General features: G+C 40.3%; 1 long non-coding RNA gene across 11 annotated transcripts in view; it reads left to right on the top strand.

Moving 5' to 3' along the window:
* The window catches only part of LOC109379140 (uncharacterized), a 149,773-nt gene that overhangs the window by 17,454 nt on the left and 107,937 nt on the right, over positions 1 to 24,382 (top strand). For 9 of the 11 annotated variants that reach the window (XR_002123120.1, XR_002123121.1, XR_002123119.1 and 6 more), the window contains 3 exons: positions 10,069 to 10,272; positions 12,289 to 12,420; positions 18,667 to 18,778. This is a non-coding gene — a long non-coding RNA (uncharacterized LOC109379140). Of the gene's footprint in view, positions 1 to 2,924; positions 3,044 to 10,068; positions 10,273 to 12,288; positions 12,421 to 18,666; positions 18,779 to 24,382 lie in introns of those variants that run through there. The other 2 variants (XR_002123125.1, XR_002123123.1) reach the window with 2 other exon arrangements.

Raw genomic sequence — 24,382 nt, forward strand, 5'->3', positions numbered from 1 at the left:
GGCCTTACTCACCTTAGTTTGTAAATACTCCCAGTGTTTGTCGATATTCCTGTTCTTCATTTCTCAGTGTTAGCTCCTCTTGAATTTGTGATAAAAGCAGTAATGCTGTTTAACTGATAAACCACACAGCCCTACCAAAGCATGAAAATACGTTTTGATTTTTAAACAAGAAATTAAAAGATGAATAAATATTTGATTTTTATACTTCTGGTGGATCAAGCCCTTTTTACATTTTACAGAAGCAAATTTTTAGGAAGGGGCTTTATTTTTTTTTAATTTAAAGGTCTTAATTTTTTTTTAATTTAAATTTTTTTGTTTTGTTTTGCTTTGCTTTGTTGTTCTGTACAGCACTTAGTGTGTCTCCATATGCTTGTAATTATACTACTAGATGGGAAAAGTCAGTATATTAAGTGTGGTTTGAATTTTTCCTAAGGTCAAGTTGTATGTCATGAGCATATGCCAATCAATGAACTTTGTTCCTTGTTTTATCTGCTTAAGCCACTTGAAAAAAATGTGTTCTTTTAGACACGAGAGGAATGGGGTATGAGAGTGTAGCTTGATAAGAATCCATCTCTATCACAGGAAAAAAACAACAGAAATTGTTTGCTTTGCTGCGAAGGTATCAGTGGTGTTGTGCCTGCATGTTGAAGATGGTTCGTCCACTTAACACTTCTGTTGGTTCCACAGCTCAGCCTCTGTAATCGCCAACATGTTATTCTCCCCTCCTCATAGGACTCCATAGTCTGGGTACTCAATTAATCTTTGGCTGTTTGGGGGAGTTGCCAATGAATGGAGATTCTGCCAATGATCTGTGACACCCTTTTCAACAAACATTAATTGAGTGACATTTCTTTTTTCCCCAAATCACCCATCTGTCCTTTCTTCTGCAAATTTCGGGTTTCAAAAAGGTAGAAGGCAAGCGTTCTTTCGGTCACACATTTGGCCTAAAAAGACAATCTATGAATTACATACTATAATCTACCATAGCCTTGTAAATAAGCCTTGAAAGATTCACTAGCCTGAAGCAACATGTTAAATATAAAACCAATTAAATTCAGCCTTTTTACTCTTTGCCCATCAAAACTTCTTGCTTTTTGAAGGCAGTCCATAACTGGCTAGATTCAATATTGCTATACTCCTAACTGTTTGGGGGTACACATGGAAATAATAAAGGTAAGGGAGAAATAGTGAGAAATTTAAAAAGACTAATCGTTATCAAGTTGGTAGATAAATACATTTGGGATCCAGCATTCTTAGTTTTTATGCTACTTTTTTTTATTGTTTTAAAACATCAAAAGGAATCTCACTTATAAGTAAAGCAAAAGCACATACACCAAATTGTCTGTGGTCCTGTTGCTTAGATATTAAAATGAGGTTTTAAAAAATGAAACTGGCATCTATAGGTTGAAAGGCATTTATAATTATACTAAAATTTTTTGAGGTTCATACTGAGGATAGGAAAATGTAGACCTTGAAATTGGCATGTTTAGTTACATTCACTATGAAAAAAACTGTTTACCCCTCGAGGATTTCTTAAGGAAAGGAAAAATCAATCTCCATCAATGAGCAATATTTTTCTCCCCAAGGGATATTGATTAGAACATTGACTTCACAATGGGTGAGTTATTTCCCTCAGACGACCCCCCGCTATGAATGGTGAGGTGACATGTTTTTTATGAACCAATAAACATGTTTCTAGTATAGTCATCTCATCGGGGAGGTTCCAACTTCTGAATTGTGGTGGGTTTAGAATATTTCGGCTTTTGTACGTCTGTATTGAATATTTCTATGGGAGCATATCCCAAGTTTAAAAAGCATTATCTCTCCTCTTTTTGCTTTTTGAAATTAGGTGTAGCTTTTTCGATGCTTCTGAGAGAGAATCCGGCAGCAGTGAATAATTCTGCTTGCTCTGTAACTACATGTCCTCCCAGCTTGTGCACGGACCCCATGACTCATGCGCAGTCATATCAATGTCTTTGTGACTCCGTTTCTCCCTTTATGTAACAGTACAATATCGGTATCTCTAATTTTGAAAATGAACCAGATTTTTAGTTTACCAGAGAAACCAGTACGTAAAGGAGCATTGTGGTAGGTGGGGATGAAGGAAAGAAAAGATGGGGAGTGTAGAATTCTTGTTACATGAGTGGTCATTCTTTATCTGTCACGTGTTTGCATTTGTGTATGATGTGTTTTCTTAAAGGGCACATTTGGAGTTTATATTAGATTGTCTTAGGCTTATTCATCCGTGAATTTATACCCCTATCATGTGCCAGACACTACACAACATTGGTGATACCAGGATAAATAAGACCCATCTGAGGCACTGGCAGAGTGGTTGGGAAGACGTCAGGTAAGATGGTTATAAACGTCATTCATCGACACAAAATATGTTAGGAGTTCCGAGGCTTGTCTTCGTGGCAACTTAGAGCATCAAGGGAAGAGGTGAGCATATGCAAATAATTAATCAGACTATAGGCTTAGGAGAGGATTGGAAATGAGTTCATGTCCCTGTTTCATGGTGAGACAAATCTTAAACAAGTCCCTCTAGCTCTCTGAGCCTTAGCTTCCTTGTCTGCATGTTGAGGATAATGGCAATATCTGCCTTATGATTGTTGTGAATATTAAATGAGAATGCATGAAAAGGCCTCAACGCTGTGCATGGCACAAAATAGGCACTCAGTAAGCGTTCACTAGAAAGGTACAATAAGGGTGACATTTTAGCACACTCTGTGACATTCATGTGACCAGTATTTATTGGATGCCTACCACATGTCACATCCTAGTACTGGGTTCTGGGCAGGAGACCAGTAGCTTGTCAGGAGACACCGTGAAGGTGGAGTGAAGGATAGAATGACAGGCAGCTCATGTAAGGTATCGGGGAGACAAACTGCATCTGTGTTTGGGGAGTCTGAGGTGCTCTGTTACTGCTGGAGCTCAGAGCACCAGGGGAGGCTTGGGGGAGGAAGAGACAGCAACAGTTTGTCCTGACAGACCAAGAAGGACCTTATATGACAGTGACGGCGTCAAAGCAGGAAACAGACAGGTGACATGTTCTTTTATGGTTTCTCATCTCCCTTTAACTTTCCACGGGGGCACACTGTCTTTCTGTAGCTAGGTTATATTCTCCGTGGGGACGAAGACTTCCGTCTTTTTGCTGTTACCACCCTCCCCATGTTGCCTGTTATGATGTGGTGTCTCTGCCACCTACTCCATAAATATGGCTTAGCCTTCAAGCTTCCTTCTTCTCCACATGTGGAACTATTCCAGCCATTTCTTATGCCCAGTTGATGTCAGAAAGCTCAGACGAAAATGCTTACTGTTTATTAGAGAGATGCATGATTGGGGAATTGTGATCATGTTACTGCTTAAAACTCTTTATATTGCTCTTAGGATAAAGTACAAAATCCTGAATGTGCCCGACAAGATTTTACATAATCTAGTTCCTGTCCACAGCTCCCACCTCATCTCTTGAAACTCTCCCCACTGTCCCCATAACTCCACATCACTGGCCTTTTTTCCTGTTTTTGTCAACACCACATGCCCCTTTATACATGTGCTGCCTCTCTTAGAAAGGCTTCCCCAACCCCTTCTCCAGGCAAACCCCTCTCTTTAGGGTCCAACTTAAATGTCTTTTGCTCAGGAAAGGCCTCCCTCATTTCCTAGGGTAGAAACCCTGATGATACCTGCTCATATCACCTACGGTTTTCCTTTATTCTGCCTATCACACTTGAAATGAGTAAGTTATTTGAACATAAGCCTTATTCACTGAACAAATATGCTTTGAGCCCTAATAATGTGGCCTGGATGTCAGGGGTACTACACAGTAAGACTGTCCAAGTCCCGGCCCATTTTATATATGACCCATTTTAAATACGGCCCACTTGTATTTTAGTAAGTGAGGCAATGAACAAGAAACAAATGTAAACGTGACAGGTAGAGATAAAAAGTTAAGCTGAGTAAGGGCACAGAGAAAACTGAAGATAAGTTAGGGATGATAAAAAGTAAGGTCTTGTGGTTGTCTTGTTCAGGATAGAATTCCCAGCACCCAACACAGTGCCGGCTTCTAGGAAGTCCCTGACAAATACTGGCTGAATGAGAATCATAATGGTTGAAGTAGACCCAAAGGAGCAAAGGGCAGTGGAGAGGGCTAATGGGGTTGTATAATTATGCTTATTTCTCCCCAGGTTCCCAGACTGCATCTGGGACAATGTCGTCTGTGTGTTCACCCCGTGTTCAATGTGAATCCACGTCAAACCTAATTACCTGTTCAAGTTGATTAGAGTCACACCTTTGGTGGGGTAGCATTACGGACTTTCTTCTTATTGCCAAGGGCAAAGTAGCAACTGGTTGGTGAATGAAATATGTGTGCTTTGAAGCATTGGTGTTCTCATCAGTTTCTATTTATACTGATGATCAGCTATTTCTCAGTGAGGAGGAGGACCATTTTTTCCTGTGATCTATGTGCTTCTAAATGACTAATGAAGTCAATCTGGGCCTGGCAGATTTTGCCATGCCTTGGACAGACGTGGCACTCATGGTGTTGCGTTCGTTCTCAGCTTGCTGGTTCCCTCATTCCCACTGCAGTGATCTCATTATGGGCATTTTGTTTTCAAGTTTTATCTTCCCCATTTTTGAGTGGGGAAGTCCTTGCCTTTGTGTAACTTAAGGCCAAGCCTTATCGTCTTAAAGGATGTTTTGAAGGTTAAACACCTTCTGTTAGCTTTATTATGTTTTAGTTTGGGTGGAATCAGGAGAGAGGGGGGAATTCCTACTCTCCTAATTATCTTTAGTTTGTATGAGAGACCTGGACTTTGGGGGTCCATTTGAATTGAGATCCAGACAAATGGACTTGGTTCAAAAAAATAAAAATTAACATCATGAAGGAAATGAGTAACAGGGCGGTTCTCTTCCTCTTTTCTGGACCTGAGTGCACCTTTTCTTTTGTGCTGTCACCTGGCCTTACTGCTCCTATGACACAGCCACTCCGGCCCCAAGGCCCTTTCTCTTCTTCACTTCTATAGGACCCCATTGCTTTGTGTGTGCCACTCTTTGGACAAGAAACACCCAAGTCCATACTCCAAGTTCATTTTGGCTCTAATCCAAGCTATGTTGGCTCCCCCACCCCCACCCCACCCCGGGCATCACGCTCTTTATCTCCACGACCAGATCCCAAACTCCCCAACAGAAAATCACATAGTTTCTATCTGCCATTAACCAGCTTCCTCACCCCTGCACTAATAACGAGGCCTTCAAATCATCACTACTCACAAGACTGGTTAAGGAAAAGATTGGAGAGAGATGGAATGCATCCCTATCTCCACGCAGTTTCTGTCAGTCTTACCGATCTGTAGCTATATATTTATCTATCTTTTTTATTTGGTGATTATAAACCTCATACAGGCTGGGAAACGTGCTTGCTCTGTTGGCCAGGGGTTACTCAGTGCTGGCAGGAGTAAAGATGTTTAAGGAAGCTCTGTGGTGTATAGGAGCAAATGGAGAGGACAAGGAGCTTACTCAGAGGGGGATTTCCACTCACCTTAAAGAAGTGCAATGAAAGCAAACTTGGTGGTTTTTATTTAACTCTGGGCAAGTTGATATGGACCGAGAAATTCAATGAACTGCATTCATCAATTTTTGTCCCTGGGGTAGAGTCATGAGACTGAGACCCAGAATTCTTGGTCCCACCCCTTTTGTGACATTAAACACACACACACACACACACACACACACACACACACACACAACCTTGGCATATTACACCAACCGGATTTTTTTTCTTTGTCTCAAGGAAGGCTCAGCTGAACACTAGATTCCTCACCCAGTGCAACAATCAAAAATTCAGAAAACCTCAGCTGCCTCAGATGATGTCACAAAACCCTTAAGAACGCTCACTGCTGAGTTGGGCACAGGTCCAGCAGACACAATTCTTTCTGCCAGTTATTCAGGGTCTTTGACAGGTTAGGTGGTCTTTTTTCTTCGTACTCCTCTCTCTTTTTTTTTTTTCATCCTCTTAAAAGGCAGTTCAGTTTACCTCTAAGCAAGACATTAGCTCTGGCTGCCCCAAATAACATTTTAATTGAAGTCTCAGTCCAAACAAATGCCCGGCCTCTTTATTAACCCCAACAGTGTAATTTTTCAACCCAAGACTGATTCAGGGGGAAACTGTCTCACTTAAGCTGCCATGCAACGGAACATGGCAGTTTTCCTCAATCAGTCTCTTTTCTGACCTTAATTTGAACCTTAATCTCTTTTAACCATGTTCTCTTTATTAGCTGCTCAGAGCCGTGGCACAATACTAATTTTCCTGTTTTTAGACTCTCGGTTTACAGAGGTATTTCACTCCCCCTTCCGTCCCCAAATGTAACCAAGATTTCATGGACCTTTTAGGGAAAGGGGAGGTAATACTTCCTAACATTTTTTTAGGTTTAGTAATTTAAATAGCTTCTTTGCAAGATGTTCTATAGAATTTTAGATTGTGCATTTTTGAGGTGCATTAATGTTTATGTGCAAAAAAGTCATACCTTTAATTCTCAGAAAAACCTTAAAAAAACCCTTTTAAATGATTACAAAAGATTTTTTATCAACAGACAGGTCCACATTCATAAAATAAAGTAGAAACTAAGGTTATTATCTTACTAATTCAGGCAAAAATAATATGTATGTTGAATTCGAAACTTCTCATCTTTTGGGGAGGCCTGAATTACCCAGATAATTGCTTCAATTCCTTTCTTCATTTTTATGCTTAGACGTAATCAATGAATAAGGACAGAGAAAATAATTTTTTCTTAATTATACCTTCCTATTTTTTGACATTGGTAAAACGATCCAAATTAAAAAGAAAAAAAACCCACCCTTTTCAATAACAATGAAAAAAATGTGTTTCCCTATTTGGAGTCTACCTTAATACAGCAGAACTATGTAGGTAAAAAAACAGTGCTTATGATCATGTGCTCAATTAGATTTATTATAGGTTTTTGTACTTTTTGGCATTAGCATGAAAGCATATTGGTTATTATTCTTTATAAACTAATTGGAGGCTTTGTATCCAGTTACCCCTCTGTTCTCTGGTTAATACACTAGTTTGTTGATTACAAAAATTACATTTCTGTGACTTTAAAGTGCTAGGACTAGGATTGTCATTGAAAGTTGGAGATTCAGCCTGGTGTTTAGAAGGCAGCGACCATGTGCCCTCGGGTGAGAGGAGGTAGGCAGCTGGGAACAATTGTCTGTCCCCTGCAGTGTTTAGTGGCATTAGCAGCGTGCTGGCACGATAAACTTTGCCTTCATTTCGCTGGCTCAAACAATTAGTGGGATTGAATCAGAGTTCTCCTGGATCATAGTTTATTACATGTTATTAAATTCCATTATTCAAGAAGTTGCTGCTATGATTATAAAACTTCCCAACGTTTCCTACAAAGCCCCCATCTCCATTCCTTACATATTTTCTTACACGTTTTATCTTGTGCTTCTTTGATAGGCAAGCCTTTTTTTTTTCTTTTTCTTTCCCCTTGGTGCTTATTTAAAGAGCTAAGGGCTAATTTGAAAATACATCTTTGAAAGGATAACAAAAATGAGATGTGAAAAAAATGGATGACGATTCTTAATTAGTCCATTATTTGACACGCACGATTTAACATGGTATGCTTAGCATTGTGCATTCCCCAAAAGAACAAGGCTCTTTTTTTTTTATCCCAAACTTTAACTCCCTCTCATTCATTATATCCCTTCTTGTCACTTTTCATCAGCTGGTTGTGACATCCTTTGCTGGAAGGGCGAGCAAGCAGATTACTTCCAAACTGGTGTAAATGACACTCAAAAGACTGGCCTAAAGGGGGTTTTGTGATAGCAACAAGCTCCTCAGCCCCCGGAGTTGGAGAATGTCATTTCAATAATATACTGGAGTCCATTGTCACATCATTTTTGTAGCAACTTGTTAACTTCCCAGAACTGGCAGGAATGGGTCTTTGCTGGAATGTATGCCTTATAGCATCTAGTATTATCACTGTTTCTGATAATAATAATAATAATAATAATAATAATAATAATAATTGTGCCAACCCAATCCTTCTCATTAGCATCTTGTAAAACTACAGATGAGGAAACTGAGGATCAAAGTTAAATAGATTGTCTTCTGATCACATAGCTAGCTGATAAGTACAGAGCTAAGATTTTAATTGAGGTGTGGTGGACTCCAAGCTATGCCTCTTTCCATTAGAGCAGGCTCCTCACACCGCACCAACTTCTAGGAAACTTCAGCATGTCTCCCTAAATCTAAAGGGTAAAAGAAGGATCAAAAGACTATTTAATTTAATGCATTGAAAGATATTGTCACTAGGCACTTCTAAATGGTGGCGAGGGATGACTGAGTGAGTCAGCCAGGGCTCAAACACACATGGATGGATTGTGCTGACTAAGAAAAGAAGTAGAGGCTCTGATGCTCTCATCAGATCAGCCCTGGAGATGTGAACTGTCCCCCAGCCATCATCCCTGTCCCCTGCTATGCCTCCCCTACTTCCAAAGGTCCATCCTTGGGAACCATCCTCAGCCTTGGAAGAAGGTTGACTTGGGAAGAGCTGAATGATTGCAGATAAAAGATACATCCCAGTCGGTCATAGACAACAATGGACTCTGATATGAACAGCACCAGGACCAGTCCTGACTGCCACTCAGACCCGCACCCCACCGTTTGGCCTCACATGGTCTTCTGCTCCTGAGGAAACCAAGTTTTCTTCATTAATTAAGTTTCAGCTTCTTTCCTTCATTAAACAAATTTTAGCTTCCTTTCCCAGTAGTAACCTTTGAAACATTTTGATTATAAAATAGAGAATAGGGAAAATACAGAGCAATACATTACATAAGAGTCACCTGTTCTTCTACCACCAGGTGAAAATTGCTAGTTTCATGGTATATATCTTTCTAGTCTGGGCTATACATACACATACTAGGCAGTAAAATATGATTGTTATAGAGATAAATTCTGAAATCAGGCCACCCATCTTTAGCTCTAGACACGGTCACGAGCAGTGTCACTTAACCTCCCTGGACCCATTTTCTCATATGTAAAGTCCTGCCACATAGAGCTGTGACAATGACCTAATAATACATGTGAGGTAGCTGGCCCATGGGAATCACTTACTTCATTCTAGTTAGCATCACAGGTGCGATGGTTCAGTGTTCTTGTCTTACTGGCTGTTTCTGACCATGCTCTAGCCTCCTTGATTCCAAGCCCATAGATAACTTCCTCCTCAGCTGTGATTCTGTCACTTCTCAGCTCATGTAGTTTGACCAGCTTCTCCCTTACACCACATCAGTCACTTTCTAGGTCTCGATTGCTGTCCATTTAACCATAACTCTTATATAAGCATCACCAGCATCTTACTTCTACTTCTCTCTGATGGACACATCCCTGCTTACCCTGCCTGGCACCAAGGCAAAGCCTGAGCAGCCCTCCTTGTTTTCTTCTGTCATGAACTCCTTGAAGTGAGCGCAGATGGAGGCAACACCAGGAGTCTGTGATTCTAAAGACAGTAGCAGCACCAACCCACCATGTTTGGGCCTCTGGAATGTCATTGACACACTAGGTTCCAGATATATGTATATATGCAATACAAGGGCAAGTGTATTTGTTTAAAGCATTTTAAACATAAAAAAGAAGGATCTTAAAAATATTCTCTCCTTTAAAAGCCCTCTGTTGACAAGTCCATCTTCTCAGAGATCTTTGCACCACTGAGAAAAGGAAAAAGAAAGGGGGGGGAAATATATATATATATATATATATATATATATATATATATATATATATATATATATATATTCTTTTTAACTGGGACAGGGTGTAAGATTGGAGAGTGGGTGGCCAGTGACAAGGATGGAGGGAGGGGGATTACATTTAATGAAGCTGGGAGTTCACATGGACCTTTCATACAAAAAAAAATGTTGATTTTACATGCCAAAGTCTTGAAAGGGGCTTGACGGCTCACATCTTTGGTGTATTTTCCCAGATGGCAGATGCCATTTTGTGTTTTGCATAAACTGACTAAATTTGCTTGCTCTTTGTACTTATTTCAGAGGCAAGCATTCTTCGCTTTCAATAGGACAGAAGCGCTCCTTGGCAGTGGAACCCTCCTGGTCTGGTGAGGGAGGAACAACGGACTGTTCTGTACACAGGCGTCACCCAAAACTTCCTCCGTTCACACTGAGGAAAGAACTTGGGCAGGGGCTGTGGATTCCCGTTATCTAAGGAGGATTCTGACTGTGGGAGCCAATCAGAAGGTAAGCTATGCTGAAGAACTTTCCAGAGTTATCTTTCCAATTTGCCATTCTTATCTCCGTGGAGCACAAATAGGTTCATTATGCTCTTATTTCAAACCCTGCTAATTGCTAATGTGTGATCCTGTAAGTTAATTCCTCTGTGCCTCAGTTTCTGAAAAAAAAAAAGGATGATAATAACAAATAGCCCTTATCTCTTAGTATTGTTGTGATAATTCCATGGTTTCTGAATCCATGTAAAGGGTTTGGTAAGTGCTCAAGAAATGTTGGTAATTACCGTTGCTGTAATTAATTTCTGTGGGAATTTGCATGTTTTTCTTATTTTCTGCTGATTTGACCCCGCCCTACTCCCACCATCATTATGTTAACTCTTTGGGTAGTTTTTATGGAAATAGACTGGCAATAAAGTGGTTAAGCTACAGCCTTTGTGGTCAAACAGTCAAGTTGAAGTTCTTGAAGTGACATTCAATAGCTCAATGGATGACTTAATTTCTCCCAGCCTCAGTGTTTTCATCTTTAAAATAGGGATGATAATAACAGGACTGCCTCATAACATTTTTGAGAGGATTAAATTGAGACAATGCTTGCACAGTGTCTGGCAAGTATATAAAGCATGTTATGTATTGCTATTATTTCTGCTTTTATCCTCAAAAGTTCCTCCAGAAGCTTGTCAAGGCTCTGGGGCTCTGGCTTCATGTCAGCTCCCCCACCAGAAATGAGGGCAAACACAGAAATAGAAAGATGCTGTGAGGCCATGACTTTATGGGGATTCTGCCAAATAATGACACAGAATTGAGAGTGTCGAGTCTTGCTCAACATGGATTTCAGTTAAAGTTAAGAAACTCACATTTCTGAACAGGGGAATCCCCAACTCATGACGCTGGGGGTTATCCCAAAGGACAGTAGCTAATGGGATAGGAACTAAATCCTTATTCTTCTGTTCTAAACCCCCCAAATAAGGCATAGAATGAGGTAGGTGGTGGGGAAGAAATAGTTACTTGTGCTGGTTACCAATCATGGGGGGATGTGGCATTTGCATATTGCAGAATATTCAAGTTTCACATTTTCAAAATGTATATTTATTTCTTCCTTGAAACTGAAAATGGATGGAAGTTGCATCTGTGAGTGAAAGAAAACCCCCTAAATAGTATAATTGTGTTATCAGACAGTTAAAAACTGTCTAGATCACTTTTGCTTTCCTCGTCCAACCATGAGGAGTGATCTCTATTAATAATTGAATAAAGAGATAACAATTGAACACTTCAAACTTCTAGCCCAAAGCCTGCAGGAAACCTGAAAACATGGAAGTTCATGAAGAACATGAAGAACAAGGAAGTGTACGAAGCATCCACAATCTGGCAAATATTTTGTTTGCCCTCCTAGATTTGTTTTGAACTCCCCCTTGCACTGCCTATCACTTCTAAAGGAAGAATCAGATGGGATGTGAGTTGGAAGGAAAAGGCACAGAAATGACTTCTTTCTCAATTCTGACAAGATGACAAGCCCATCTTTTTCTCTTGACCTCTTGCCTAGAAATAGCTCTGAGAGTAGAATGCTACGATTAATGATCATTAACAGCAAAATAAAAGAGGAAAGTAAGATCAAACAGACAAAAGAAAGTGCATATCAAAGAAAAAGGAAGAAGGTTGGAAAGAAAAGGAGAAAGCCATATTATTAAAGTGGGGGAAAGTATATAATAGCAAAAAACCAAACAACCCTCCCCCCACCCCTGCCCCCAAACCCCCCAAACTTTCTAGTACTGTGACAGAGATGACTAGCTGGCCAATGAAGGTTTATCTTCCCCTTCCACAGTGTAGAGCTCTTTAAGAGAAGCAATTGCTCAGCCAGGGACCACATTTCCCAGCCTCCCTTGCAGTGATTTGGGATCATGTGACTAGTTCTTTTCAGTGGAATGCGAGCTGAATTGAGGAGATGTGTGTCACTTTTGTTCTTAGTTAAGACTGTATAGTTTCTGACTCTCTCCCCCACCCCGCCCCACCCTCTCTCTCCATCTTGTAGCTGGACAACCTTGAGGTCACCCATATATAGAAGATGTAGAGCCACTACATAGAAGGAACCTGGATTTCTGAATGACTGTTTGAAGGAGCCCAGGACAGCTGCCCAACCAGGAATATCCATGTTAGACTCTTTGTGAGTGAGAAATAAACTTTGATATGTTAAGCTACTGAGCTTTTTGGGATTGCTTGTTATACCAACAACCATCAGTTACCTTGACTAATGTAAAAATTGATACCAGAAGGGAGTTCTAGAAGCAGTTGCTTTTTCTTTTCATCTTTGCTTGAGAACTGGTCAATTGATTCCTGATAATCCTCTTTTTCTTCTCTTATTTTGTCAAAAGCAGCCGATAACCACCGACACATGCTATTTTTCAAGAGTCACGTGGTCTGACTTTCCAGTTGCTAAAGGCAGTGGTCTTGCCGAGTGTTTTTCCACAGCATGATCTGGATCTCCAGCCACCCAGCCGAATGCATCTGCTTACAGCAACTTGACTACAAAGTCAATGTCACCTATTTTAGGGTTTTGTTACCAGACACCACATCTGGTACCAAATGTAACAGTCGAGTTTAGTCAGGAAAATAGAAGCCTCTTGTGGCAGATATAAGGCAATGTGTTCACCAAACACTTTCTTCTCCCTGGGCACAGGGGAAGACCATGGTCCCCTGTCCTTTGCAATTTAACTGGGGCCACAGGACCAATTCTTTGTGATGGAATGTAAGCAGAAGTACTGTGCCACCTTTGGTCCAGGGAATTAAAGAGAGTGTGTGTTTTCTGTATGTTCTTTTCCGCAGGGATCTTGGATGATAGATAGGTGTTCAGATAGCATAGCTACAAGATAAAAGCCATTCAGCCTACATCCTGAACAAGAAATACCTTGATTTTTTTTATACTATTTTGAGTTTGGGAGTTGTTTATTACCAAAATGGACCTATCCCATTCTGACTTATATACTAGAAATATTTCCATGAGGAAGGAATCCAGTGTAAGGACTTCGAAGTTTATAGAATCATTGGGAAAACCAAGGAGTAAAGGTTACTGCCTTTCAGGAAATCGGAAGGGAAGGCATCATGGAGAAGTCAAGTTGCCGCTGGTGAGCCCAGCGGCTCGTAGGACAGAAGGGGGTGATTCTCAGGAGGATGCGCAGAAGCAGACACCTAGCCCCATGTCTGCTGCCTGCCACGGCCACATTCCTGCTTGTAGCTACTGATAGAGGAAAATGGTTTTCCTTCTTCCACCTTTCAAAGATTGCACCTCTCACTGGCGGATTATGCCAAGAACCATACTGGCAAGGGTACCTGGAAAATGCAGTTCTCAGGCTCGCAGACCCTGTGGTACAGAAGGGAGCTTAAAAGGACAACGAGGGTGCTCACTGAGTTTCCACAAAAAATGTCTGGCACAGTGGTCCTTGTTCTTCCCATAGGAAATTCAAGTGGTCATTCCTCCATAACCCATTGTCTCTTGAGCGCTACCGTGAGGGCAGATCTTAAACTATTCTCTATCCTCAGTGCTAGACAATATCAAGCAATAAATTGTTCTGAATTGATTTGAATGGGAGGACATCAGAATCGATAGCAAGTAAGTAAGTTGTCCCCATGCATTTAAGTCAGGTTTCAAGGACTCCTGTCTGTAGAATCTGATAATTCTCCCTAGTGACTGCCCTAGATTCTGCCCCAGCTTAAGCCATTTTCCTTTCCAGCCTGCTCAGAGGGGCCGTGAAGAGCTGCTTGCTCAACAAGTGACCTTAAGCTTGAGCTCTGTGTCCTGTCGGTGCAGTCAGAAGGAGGAGGGTTTGACCGTAGTCTGGTTTATTGGATCTATGGAGGCTGTCAGTCGTATTTGTTTGTTTGTTTTAAACTACATTCTCAAGTTGGCTGTGTAGAGTTAGTCAAAGTATTTCTATATTTTGTTCATTTGGTTCTGAACACGACCTTTGTGCTCTGGCAGAGTTGGGATCTCTTTGGGAATGTGGGATTTACAAGTTCACTTTGGGGCAGGGTTTGGAGTGTTTGCAGTGAAGAGGTGGGGTGGGTTGGGATGTTAGGAAGGACCTGTCCAGCCATAAGGAAAGGGTACTCAGGAAAGGGAGGGCCAGACCCTGGTGTGATTTCATCTGAAAAGGCACAAAGTTAAAACTGTGGTAGATGAAAGACATCCTCTGCATATGTATTTTCCTCACCAAGCAAGGATAAGACTATTGTGCCTATGGTAAAAATAATGGTAGAATGACTCAGACTTATTTACAGCCATCAAAGAAATGAAAGATATGGATCATGTCACTAATTAATCTTTTTATCATTTTAATGTGGTGACTGTATCCAGCTGAAGAGTGCTGTGTGCATAATAGCACAATTATGGGGATGTGATGATGTAACAGCTGCCAGTGCCCAGCATTTAGCCTCTCTTTTCCATTCCCACCCACCCTGATCTCTGGCTATATTTAGTTGTTTTACACAGTGTACCTGGACCAAAGTCTATTTTACAAAATAAAAAGAATAGGGAGAAGTGTAGCATCTTCATAGAAAAATCAGGCTCCACAAAGTCTATTTCCCATGGTTACCCATGTTCCTTCTTGGTTGATATATTTTCTCCTACTTTGTACCTAGAATCATGGCTGAAACACAATCATGAGTTTACTTTGTACAAAGGGAAGTAGGGCATTGAGCAATCATCTAATGAATACAGTCAAGATGGTTAGTGAATCTGGAAAATTCCACTCTCAAAAAAATTACTTTCTCTACTCTGTAGCAGATTTCCTCTTGGCCTTAATTATCCACAGAGTTGTCCAATTTTCTGATAGTATTTACTGCTGTTGATAGCACCTTAATAATTTATTTAATGGATTTCATTGGGTTTATTTGGGAACCCTTTATTCTAAGTGGCTTCTTTTATCAATTAATTTACTTATTCAATAAATATAGAGCTCTATTCCAGTTATCTATTGCTGTATAATAAACTACCTAGAATGTAGTGATGCAATGCAACATTTATTATCATCACTCTTGGTTCTTGAAGTCGATGGGCTCAGCTGAGCAGTTCTTACTTGGAGTCCCTCATATGGTTGCAGTCAGATGGTAGCTGAGGCTAAAGACATCTAAAGGTTTCTTCAATCATACGTCTGTCATTGGGTTAATCAGGGATCTCTCTGTCCATGTAGGTAGCATGGGTGTCCTCAGAGCTTGTTGGTCTCTTGGTAATCAGCCTTCTTACATTGTGACCAGCTTCCTCCAGCATAAGTGTTCTAAAAAAATTCTGGTAGAAGTTGCAGAGCCTCTTAAGACCTAGCCTTAGAAGTCATGGTGCTCTTAGAAGATCACTTCTGTCTTCTGTTTGTCAAAGTAGTCACTGAATTCCAGGAGTTAGAGAAATAGATTCCATCTCCCAAGACTGGAATGGCTTGTGCGTTTGGGAATGAAAGAGCTGATGGTTGTCATCTTAATGACAAGCTACCCCAAGTACCTACGATGTGACAGGCACTAGGGTAGGTGCTGGGGAAAAGTGTTGAACAAAACATGCACAGCTTCTGCCCTTGTGGAGATTATAACCTAGCTTAATTAACTTTACTTTGACTTGACAGGTTTTAAAATCAACTGCTCAACAGTAAATCTCAATATCAAGTATATTTGGTTAGGAAGCTAGCAAACAGCTATTCTGAACATTTGTGATCTGGTCATCTAGTGGGTAGCTGATGCATACCTTGATGACCAACTTGATGAGCTGATTCATCCCTGTATTCCTTAAAACATGGTCTGAGCAACACTGGAATAATCATCTGTGGCTTAATGTGTTGAGTTCCTGCTTTGCATGGAGGCCGAAACTAGCTCTTCAAACTTATAAGAGGGAATATAAGAGGTGAAAAGTCAGGTTTTGTTCCTGATGAGCTTCCTCTTTGGAGCTGTTATGGTCCAGTGCAAGTGAAGCAACTTGTGACAATTATAAACTCAGACAATACAGGATAAACTGGACTGGTGGCATCTTTCAGTTTTCCTCCTGAGAATTATCTTCTGGAGAGAAGTAGTTGATTATTTGCCTCCATTTTCTTCTCCCTTGTGTCATGAAAGGAAGGTGAGCTAGGTTTGTTAAGTAAAAGGAGATTTCAGCACAGGAATGTTGACAGAAGAATTGGTGTTGTTCAGCAATTCTCAGGTCTTATCATTTTTGGCATAGTTCATGTCCATTCAGTGGTAACAGCTAGGAGGGATTGGGGGAAGGGGCTCATGATGACACAAGAGATACCTTGACATGCCAGAAACAAAGGTCAAAACCTGAAAAGGTCCAAGGGCAGGCAGTATTCCTGTGCACACCTGCCATGTAACTAGTATCATATTGTGCCTTCTTATGTCTATGTATCTATGCTATCTCACATAGCATGAAAGGACATTATAGGGGACATTTTAAGTCAAACAACAACAATAATACATACTCTGCCTTAATTACCTGGATGTTTCAAACAAAACTAAATTTTGGCTTAGTTGTATAACAAGGCTCCCCTATCAATCCATTAACTTTAACCTCATAGCTTGTGGTTCATCAATATGGATACTTTTCTCACCCTAGTGAATCTCATGTCCCCTGAGTACGATTTGCTAAATTAAACTTCTTTCCATTTCTCATGCCATTTATTTATATATCTGAAATGCATATCCTTACTTTCTCTGGAAATTCATAATAGACTTTAATTACATCCTACTCTTCTTTCAGCCAGTACGTACTTATTTGATGTGTTTTGTGTTAACATCGTTTTTTTTGTGTGTGTGCCTGCTGATAGATGTATCACTTTGTAACTTTTCATGGGCACCTGATTTGCCCAGTTAGACAATAAACTGAATGGTAAGAGTTTCTCTATACATACAAATGTGTGTGTGTGTGTGTGTGTGTATAAAATACGTGTAGTATATGTATACATACATACATAGGAGGCATCTCTCAGCAGCTGATTGGCATGTTCCATGCTGTACTTCCCTTTGTTTTTATAGGTTAAAATCAAGTAAATTACTTTATAATTACCTGGTAAATTAGATCAATACATACGTCCAGTGGATTATTCAGATTGTTAAAGTAACTCAACTTCATAGTCACAAAGATGGAAAAAAAATCTAGATTATTGTTCCTCTGGGAAAATTCTTTTCATAAATTCATGACAAACATAAGTTCTTGAGCTATGTAAGTACTTGTCATTGATTATTTGGGGCAAAACTGATTTTTTTTTCTTGAATTATGAAAGTCATACTCCTCAACTTGAGTCTACTTACCAGGCATTTAAATTTCCGTGTCAGCCCTGTGGGAGTTTATCAAGGTTTGTTTTTAATGGTCGCAAGAAAGCCACAAGCATGGCTTAGAGGACTTACATCCTTCCTCTAGCATATCTAAGTATCTCCCTGCTCTGACTCCATAAATGAACATATAATTTAAGAAGAAACTCAGGGTTGGCCCCAGGAAAAATTGTAGCCAACACGTCATCACCACTCCTCTCTCTTCTAACCAATTTGCTGTCCCCAAAATCTTTATATATACAAAATTTGGTGCTGCCGATGCCTGTTCACCAGATGAGGGACATCCCCACGTGTCATATTTCAGGGCCACCAGAAAACATTTCCATCTTCCAAATATCACAAATTGTTTTTGCTATTCCTGATAATGCATTTATATGAAATAAAACTTTTTTCTCATAATTAGGTGCATACTTAAAATTTGAATCCTGCTGGAAGCATTAATATAATGATGAGTCCTCATTCACATAAGATGATAATGACTGACAGCAGATCTTTTCTTGAAAACAGGTTTTGATTCGGGCAAGGTGGTGATTGAGTTTGAGAGAATGTCAGGTCACTACATTCTTAAAGCAGTGGGTTCAGAAGTAGGATAGCCACACCACATGGAGAATCCAAAATAAGCCAGTGTAGAAAGAAGATATCAAACCTTTTATTTATTTTAATTTTTTTATTTAATCTTAAATAAAGAAATTTTGGTGTATATATTTTTGATGCACACAATACAGTAACACCTATGTAATTTATAAGTAAAAATACACAGATTGGCTAGGCCACAAAATTTTTTTATGGATAGAAGTGTGTGATCTAGAAGTTTAGAAATCATTGCTTACAAAGGATGAATGTGGATAAGAACTTGATGATGCTATGTGGAAGAAAAGGAAATAGTTACAAACAAGTGTTTGCAACCTCAGAATTCTGACTCCAGTTATTACTGATTTCAGTTATTTGATCAGCAGGGAGTTTACTAACTGTCAACCTGACTCCAGGTTAGTCCCTTTTAAGATGTTGAGAAGTTGCTCAATTTTAGGATGTTGACCAAAGAAAGTAGATTTTAATCTACTTTCAGTAAATTAATCAATGTTTTTTTTTTCCATTTTGTTTTCTCAAGGGTCCCATGGGAACAGAAAGTTTTGAGGGAGTTTACTGTTTGTGCAAGATGACTGGTTGGGTAGAGAAGTCCAAAGTTTACTATCTGCAGAACAAATAAAGCCTGGGCAAAGGTAAGTGAAATGAATGTCTCCCACCTTGTCCCTTCAGCGTGTCTAAGGGGATGTTTGCGCCAATGATTGCATAATCCAGAACCTAATCTATGCATGTGAAAAGGAGAGGAGGTACATTGCAGACTCCTACCGGTTAAAAAAAAACGATCACTGACTTTTATTATTCTTAGTTGGGTAGGCAATTGATGATGCAGCTTATACAAAAATCATTAAAAAAATCTATTTGTTGATAAGATATTTCTAAACATCTAAGTTTTGTTTGTCAGACAGCATTGGAGTGGCTGAATTAGAATTTTCTTTCTCCTTCCCCAAACATAGACAACACACAGCTCTAGGCAAATACTAAAATAAGTCTACTAATTCATGGCTAGTCTGGACTTTTGTTGTTGTTGGTGATTATAACATCAAGGGCAATTGGATTGTTCCTGTGACTACTCCATAGTAATTCCTGACAAATATTCAGAAGGGACAAACATATAGTGTGGGTTCAACTAGTCTTTTAGAAGACAACTTTCTGTGCAAAAATGTTGATGGCAAAGCGAAATGTGGTTAAGTGTTGAGGTTAAGAACTTATTCTTGGGAAAAAAAAAAGACAATGCTTTGGGTTTCAGAGATTCTTACTGACCAGATATTTACTTAACTATTCCCTTTATTTTAACTCTGTTGTTGTTGTTTTTGTTGGGACTTGAAGTTTACCAAGTTATAAAATAGTTCTCAAAGAAATATTTAAGAAAGTGTTTAGATATTAAGAACAAAGGAATGAGTGAAGCCCTCTCCCTAAGTTTTGAAAAATTATCATAGGATTGGTAATATGCTGTGGGAAACCCACAGAGAATTGTCACTGACCATGTGAGTATGACCATGTGAGATATACAAGTAACAACTAAAGCTACTTAGTATCCAGATTACCTCAATAACCATAACATTTACTGGTATAATTGTTTAAAAAGAAAAAAAATTTTCCAGTATGGAAAGAAATTTTAATATCTAAGCCTAAGCCCTGCTATGACCTATGGTTTGGAATTTCACTTATGACCAGCTCTATTCAAGTGGAAAAACCAATTATGGTATAAATTTAGCTTAGATATTTGGAAATATTTCTATTACTATAGACTGCAAGACACTGAACTGAGTTGCAAATGGGGTTGGTAGATTCTGGATACTTTCAAAGTCCAGAGTAAACAGTTATCTTTTGGAATCTGTAAATCTGTAGTTTTTCCTGAAAATAACAACCTTGGGAGGGTCTATCAAGCTGTAGGATTCTATCAGCCCCTATCCAGGGCTTACAGCATTGAGTGTGTGGATCGTCTGTTCTACCTTGAAAAGGAGCTACTTGAGGAAAGCTGGTGGGAATATGTGAATCTTGACCAATAAAGTGAACTTCATGAGTTCAGACAATGGAATCACGTTTGTGATTCGAAAATGAGCTCTGAAACCTGCAGAGCCTATAGATCAGTGAAGTAATAATAATAAAAACAATAGTTATATACCCAGGAACACTAAGGCATTTGGTAAGGAAGATGACAGAATGGAAGAGAAAAAGAGAGAGACAGAAGGACAGGGAAGTGAGAGTGAGAACACACATGAGGCGCACGGCTGGCGGGCTGGCGGTGCAGAGGGCCTGGTTTTCCAATCTGGCACTGGCCTTGATGAGTCTGTTTATTCAGCCACAGTATCAGACATTCCCTTTTCCTGCCTGAAGAAGTCCCCTTTGAAGAACTGCTCTGCTGGGGAGTAGTTTCCCCTTGGATGGGCTACTCCTGTTTGCAGACCTAAAGGAAAAGAGCTGGAAACGCCACAAGAATGTTCTTTAAAGCGATATTCCAGCGCCACGTGAGGGGAGGATGAAACAGCAGTCAGAGATTTATTTCCTGGTTGAGGTATTTTTTTCCCCTCTCAAGTGAGTTTAGCTCTGAACAAAGGTGTCACATGAATGCGGCTGGGGTCAGAGGTTTTCGGGTCCCCCCAGGTGTGTGTGGTCAGGTTGAGGCTGGGGGTGGGAGAGCATTGCAAGCTTCTGTAGGCCTGGAGAGAGCGGAGGCACACCTGTGAGAGCAGGAGAGCATTCAATAGGACAACCTAGCCTTGCAAGTCTTTATCTGCAAAGGAATCAATGGTGGGGACTTATCAGAGGGCCAGCCTATACCTTCAAAGCAGAGCAGCGAAGAGAACTTTGGTGAGCTGGGGGACAACATTCATTAACCAAATTGGATCATTCCGAAGTTGACAATTTTACTTTGGGGCTTTCATATTCATTTCTTGTATTTCAGGATGACACTTTTTACTTTTCAAAGATGTTTTTCATCCAGCCCTCACGTTAACCCTTGTGAAGTTAGTCAGTCTCCGGCATTTTTCTCTTTGGAAAAGGATGTGGCCAAAGAAAGGGAGATGGTTACCTAGCTCATTACTGGCAGGGGCAGAACGACAACCCAGGTCTCCTGACTCCTGGACCAGGTCTCTTTGCTCTGTGTTCTTGCAACCTGTACAAAGGGACGATGGGAGTTGCAGAAAAAAGGAAAGTGACATTCTCCATCTCCTCCCAGGCCCGTAGAAAGTTACTGTGACTTTGAAGCCGCTGCTTTGCTGTGTCCAAATTTTCTCTCCGGGACCGGCCTTAGGGAGGAGATTCAAAGGAAAACCTTCAGAGAGGAAGTCTCATATTCTAGTCACTGTGGCTGCCTAGGCCTCTGGTGGGTTTGTTCAATCTTTACCTGTACCACATGAAACAGGAGCTCTCCAGAATGAAAAGGGTTCTTTGTTCCATTTCTGAGATGAGCCCTTTGAGTAAGAGGTGCCATTTCATGGTGATGCCTGACTTTCCGGGAGCGGGGATGGGACCCACGCTCTCTCCTTGATTCCTGGCTGAGACTCCATGACTCACATTGACTCTCCGGGCCTAGGAGTGAGGTTTCCACAGACGGGAACACAGGACACTAATAAGGAGTGTTTGAGGTGTCAAAGTGAACCAGAGTTCCCTTCCAGGGAATATGGATTTATGTTTGTCAGGGTTCCAGAGGGAAATTCGTAAAGGTCTTCTGGATGTTTGTCTTCTTGCTACGTGTAAAGCTGAAGCAGATGCACCCTGAGCCATATCGTGTCATCATTTGTATCCTCTAAGGCTTTTGCATGGTTAAAATATCTGATGAATGAATGGGAATCCATTTTCAGCCAATCCCGTATCCCAGTGTTCCTCAGCCTATAGTCTGAGTTCAAATCACCTGAGAAATAGGCAGGTACACTTTGAAATAAATCCTGAAATGCATCTCATGCACCAAAGTTTGAGAATTGTTGCTTTACCCCTTTTCTTCTTGGCTTTGGGAGCTCTTGGTGACTTTCAACAAACACAGTCTCAGATTTTGCAGTGTTTTCTGATTTACAAGGCTTCTTTCATATGTGTGTCTAATTTATTCCTAATGTAATGGGGCTAATTTAATAATAGCCCTAGAGGTAAGACCTTTTTCTACCCACTTCACAGATGAGAAGACAGAGGAATGATATTCTTTGGATCACGTAGTCAATTTGTGGCCGAGCCCAAACTCATCCAAAGTCTTGTGATTCCAGGTGCTGTGCTCTTTCTTACCCCCCTGCAGCTTTATACCTGTGCTGGTCTCTGGGTGGACGGTGTTATTCCTGATAACATGCTGTCCACATAGCTGGGGACAGTTGCTGTGATACATGTGTGAAGCCAGGAGACACTAACACAGTCTGTGTTCCTCACAAAGTCTACAGTGGGATAACTGGCTAAGACTAATACTGAAGTGTCCTTTCCTGCAAAAGTTAGAGTAAAGCAAGTTCATTACCAGATTGGATAAGCAGAGCTGGGACCCGGTGAGAGGTGAGAGTCCTTTCCGAAAAGGACGGGGCGTTTGTTTGGTGACCTGTAATTGAAGCTTAATTTTCCTGGACATGGAGAAGGCGTGGGAAGCTGACTGAGCCCCCAGCACTTTTCCTGTGACCTGGAGGCCCAGGGATGACCAGGCCAGCTGTGTGGAGGTTGGCTGTTGTAGATATCAGTGATGTTCCCAGTAGTGAGGACATGGGGATTGCTGAGAAGGTGAGTAGCTCTCGACTCACTTAATTTAAAAGGTTCAAAATGCTCCAAAGTTCACTTTCTGCTCAAGGGAACACATAGGCATGCTTTCAACAGCAATTTGGTAGTTGATAGAGTATTCTAAACAGAACTTCTAAACAGTAAACTGGCTGTTAACTCTTGGGTTAATTGCAATGTGCAGTCAGTTATCAGGAACCGAGACTTGTCAACTGAAAGGAAAGGTAGGCTTGAAACTTCTGCTCGTACCGTACCCACTTCTCTTTCCTTTAGCTGGGAAAGGACCTCTTCTTAAATCACGGAGGACTAGATGATTGATATGCCTGCATCCTGATTAGAAAAGGTTTCATTTTACTTGTGCACAGCACATGGAATTAGTTAAGGGCTGCATAGGAAAAGGAGTGATGGACTATTGTTCCCATTAAATTATAATGACAGCCTTCCTAACCACTGTGTATTTATTAGGTAAGAAAAGAAAATGTCTGGTAAAATTCTGTATAGGTTAATAACACCTTCATTATATACTCCTTCATTTCTGTTGACTTGAATAGCCCTCCTACTGACTTTTAATGGATTATTAGAGTTAATTACATCAATTGCAATATAATTGATTCTTAAATACTATGTAGAAACCTCATACAATTATGGAAAAACAAAAGTTATTATATCTAGACATCTCAGATGAAAAAAGATTTGGAATTCCTGCACATTTAATTTCTGATAATCACTAGTCAGTTTGGACGTTAAGATTGCATGGTGTCCTGTTTTCTCTTTGCTAGGTTTTGACAGAATTGATAGTTTTACAACATTTAACTCAATACACATGGAAATATAAGATTAAAGCTGTGAATGCAAATTTTTTTTTCCTAAAAAAAGATCACTTCATGGCTTAAAAGCTGAAATGTGTTACCTGCCTAACATTGACAGAAACAAACTCAAGGGAAAATCAAAAGTGGATTTGATGTTGAGTTTTAGAAATCTCTTCTCCACAGGTATAAAGATTCCTGTGGGTCTTAGGGTTTGTTACCTGAGGGCTTTAAATGTGACAAGGGGATGAAATGCCTAAAGGGGTAAAAAAAAATTCCTCCCATTTTATTACCTAGACACAGGCTATGTGTTCTAATGTCAAAACCACTGGTTGAAAAGTGAAACATCATTAAAATCTGTTATTTGATGTCATACAGATCAAAAGACATCCTTGTAATGGAGTTGTTTGAATGCAACCTTTTCATTTTTAACTGATTTGGGGGAACTAGCTTGTAGGTATTGACACAGTTAGAAATGTGAGTTTTCTAAAGGACTCTTCTGCTTCACAGGTACAGATTTCTAGATCACTCTAAAATAGTCTACAAATAAATGTGTAAAGGAGTGACAGCTTGATGCAGTGGACAGGTCGCTGGAAAGGGAATCGGCAGACCCGATGTTGTTTTCTGTTACTGCTGAGCTCTAGGACTTAACGTGACTGGGACTTAATGTTCTCTCCTGTAAAATGAGAGAGAGAGAGAGAGAGAGAGAGAGAGAGAGAGAGAGAGAGAGAGACCCTCAAAACTCTCCTA

The sequence above is a fragment of the Hipposideros armiger genome, unplaced genomic scaffold (assembly GCF_001890085.2).
Source record: "Hipposideros armiger isolate ML-2016 unplaced genomic scaffold, ASM189008v1 scaffold_22, whole genome shotgun sequence".
In the NCBI taxonomy this organism is placed as follows: Eukaryota; Metazoa; Chordata; class Mammalia; order Chiroptera; family Hipposideridae; genus Hipposideros; species Hipposideros armiger.